Here is a 3,826-nt window from a genome sequence, read left to right as displayed (position 1 = left end):
AAACTAAATTATTAGCCTAACTGAGGTAGGGCACAGCAGGAATTTCCTGCTCAAAATATGGAGCAGCCCGACTGGGGAAGTACCTCGACCTTACAGAAGATCACAGCTAAATAATACTTTTTTTTAAACAGTATTGTGTTCCTGTTGGTCAGTAAGGTGACCAGAGCTCCTGGGGGGGGGGGGGGGCTCCTCATTGGGGATTGGGTCGGCAACGCGCTTTCGATGCTTCTGGTATTGTAGGCGTCTATAAGCTACGGTAATCTCTTACCATCTGGTGAGCCGTACGCTTGTTTGCCGACCTAGTAATATAAAAAAAAAAACTAAAATTCACAACACATAGTCAATGTTATGTACGTCAAACACTTACCATGAAAACCATTAAGTATATTTTGTGGATATCTTCCAAACATCCAGCGATCTCTTAACTGCGAACAAAAATAATCAAACTTTGACATACTACAAACAATAACAATAATATTACAAATTACTATCATATAAAAAAATGTAGCATAGGTGTCAAACAAACAAACAAACGGTATGTCTGATGGTAAGCGTTTACCACAGCCTATAGACACCTACACAACCCACCTGCCCAGCGTAGTGACTATGGGCAACACACGAGTTCACGCCATTTTTGGCGCGAACTTGTGGAGGCCTATGTCCAGAAGTGGACTACGATAGGCTGAAGTGATGGTGATAATGATGTGATGGTGATAGACGCCCGCAACGCCAGAAGCGTCGCAAGAGGGTTGCTAAACCTACCCCAAATCCCTCCAGAAGATCACATACAGAAAGACATACGGACAAGGACAAAAACTAATTTCTTCATGCTATATTCGACACTGCAATTTCGACAAATCTTCAAGATGTATTAGGGATGGAATTTCCAAACTTTAAAACAGGTATATCATCTCATATTTAACAACTTGCCCAAAAATAAAGTTTCAATTTTCTTTTCCAAATTAAAAAGAACCGCCTTCAATCCGAACTTTCAACCCCAGTTCCACCTCCTTAGTGGTAGAATTACTTAAAAAAAGCCTATCTAAGTGTGTTCTCTGCTTAATAAAAGAATTACTAAAAAAAACCTATCTAAGTGTGTTGTCTGCTTAATAAACTGACTACAGCAAAATTCTTGGTATGAATTCAATACTTTACGCTCGGCGATGCTCAATCAGCTAGAGAATATAATAATTAGGCTTCATTATATCATTACAAAAAAAATGCGTGCGTACAAAGTACAGATGTCAGAAGTGAAACTTCTTTGGCAAACTAATTTTTAAGTCTCGTTTATATTTATACAAATCTAAAGCTTTAGATTTCCGTTCCAGCGCCATCGACAAAAACGTTGCCGTTTCATCCGTAAAAAAATTACCCTTATACGCCTGAAGAAGTTTAACTTCCAAAAAAAAGAAGAATTACAAATTTAAAAAGTAAAAAAGAAATACTTACCAACCCAAATCCATAAACTCTCCTCGCGACGTTGACATCCTTAAACACAATTGACTAAAACTATCTAATAACTAATACTGGCCATAATATAAACAATATTATTATAAAATCACATACTCATATTAAAAACATTATTTAAAGTAAAAAGAAATATTGTGTCACATTATTATGTTGCTAAGATTACGTCAACGTTCACGCATTTTCGCATCTGGAACAAAAGAAAAATACACTTTAAAAAAAATTGCGTTAAAATTCTAAGATAGATTTGCACTAAATAGTTTTTTCATTTTGGTATTTTCTAGGCTTTAAAACGTCACGCAAAATGCAAAAAAATATTAAAATTTCTTTACTATAAGTAGACTTAAAAAACACCTTAAAATCGTCTTTTTACAAATTCTAACAATATTCGTTTTAATTAATTAATTATGGTTAAAGTACCACCGGTAAGAAGTAGATACCACCGGTAAGATACCACCGATTCGAAAAGTAGATTCTGTTGGCAAGAAACTCTACAGTTACTCTGAATTGATTAACAATTCAGAGTGTATAATAAATTTAGTGTGGTTTCGGCAGTTAAGAATCCCCCAGACCCAGTAGCCACCCCCTCTCTTCCCGTAGGTGTGGTAAGAGGAGACTAAGGGATAGCACATTTCAAAAAGCCGAGCAATGGCGTGATAACCGTTCGACTACTGGCTTTCAAATACACAGGCCGAAGATGGGCAGCAGCGTTTTCGGCGCGACAACGCCAGCCCTGCGGTCACCAACTCGCCTGCCTAGCATGGTGATTATGGTCAAAATGAATTCGCGCCATTTTCGGCGCGAACATGGGGAGGCCTATGTCCAGCAAAGACTGTGATAGGCTGAAGTGATAAATAAATTTAGTCATATCCTTCATAAAATACAGCGCCACTAAGTCCACACATATCTTTAATTATTTATCATTAATATAACCTTAAACCGAAGAATGCATTGACTATTAAATATTTTTAATATAATGAATATGAGAGAGACTTTTGTACTTATCTCCTGTTTTTATTTTTGTAATTTTGCTCATTCTTGGTGTACAATAAAGAGTTATTATTATTATTATGAGATTATAACATTCAATCGGTAATTAACTGAGGTGGGGCACAGGAGAAAATATCCTGCTCACAATTTGGATCTTGAACGGGTCACCAAATTCGGATATCTGGGCACAATGGTTGACGAAACAGGAGATCACAGCCTCGAAATACGATGCAGAATAGAGCAGGCACGCAACGCCTTTTCGAGAATGAAAAGAGTTCTTTGTGACCGGAACCTAAGTATTTCTCTTCGAACACGCATGGCGCGGTGCTATGTCTTTTCTGTACTTCTTTATGGTGTGGAAGCTTGGACGCTGACAGGAGCCATGTCTAAAAAACTGGAAGCGTTCGAGATGTGGGTGTACAGACGTATGCTAAGAATTTCTTGGAGGGACCGCGTACGAAACACCACCGTGCTACAAAGAATGGGGAAGGCCACAGAGATACTTACAACCATAAAGAGGAGGAAAATGGAATATTTTGGACACGTGATGCACAACACCAAAAAATATGAACTCCTTCAACTTATCATTCAGGGGAAAGTAGCAGGCAGAAGGAGGCCTGGCCGCAGAAGGATATCGTGGCTAAAGAACTTGCGCCAGTGGTTCGGGAAGAGTACAAGATCACTTTTTAGAGCAGCGGTCTCAAAAGTTGAAATCGCCCTAATGATTGCCAACCTTCGCAAGGAGACGGCACCTTAAGAAGAAGAAGAACAATGGAGTAGCCCGACTGCGGAAGTACCTCGACCTTACAGAAGATCACAGCTAAATAATACTGCTTTCAACCATTGTTGTGTTAATGTGGTAAGTACCTAAGGTAGAGATCTCCTGTGGTGATTAGAAGCCGTACACTTGTTTGCCGACCCAGTTGTATAAAAAAATAAGTAAATCTGGATATTTTATGAGATTATTTATTAGCAGGGTACTTCCTGCTGCGCCCTACCCTGGGGTGGGGTTAAACGATATGATTATTTTGGAGCCTCCCGAAAACATCACCCAGTTTATGTGTGCCTATGTTACACCCACCCATTAGATCCTGAATAATATCAGCTTCGTAACATCAAACTATTAAAAAAAACAATCCAACATAAATAATATTTCCACTGCCCAACGACGCCAATATTTATAGTTCATAAAACAAATTATATCGTGAAAAAAATCTATCGTACTACACTTGTATACCAAGTTCCACGACAATCATCTGAACTATTCGAGCGTGTGAACAGGATAATCTCGCTTTCACGTAACAAATATTAACTAGTGGTCGCCCAATAGTCGATATTCGACCATAATTAATTTAAATTAAAAGTTTGA

General features: G+C 38.3%; 1 long non-coding RNA gene across 1 annotated transcript; it reads right to left on the bottom strand.

Annotated features, from left to right (window-relative positions):
• Positions 1–368: 368 nt before the first annotated feature.
• On the bottom strand, positions 369–1,564 carry LOC123668275. The gene is made up of 2 exons (XR_006745552.1): positions 1,450–1,564; positions 369–425 (listed from the first exon to the last, which is right to left on the bottom strand). It is a non-coding gene; the product is annotated as an uncharacterized LOC123668275 (long non-coding RNA).
• Between the last annotated feature and the right edge of the window lie 2,262 nt (positions 1,565–3,826).

The sequence above is a fragment of the Melitaea cinxia genome, chromosome 30 (assembly GCF_905220565.1).
Source record: "Melitaea cinxia chromosome 30, ilMelCinx1.1, whole genome shotgun sequence".
NCBI classification, from domain to species: Eukaryota; Metazoa; Arthropoda; class Insecta; order Lepidoptera; family Nymphalidae; genus Melitaea; species Melitaea cinxia.
The sequence above is the reverse complement of the archived record's forward strand: the minus strand, read 5'-3'. Positions and strand labels throughout refer to the sequence as shown.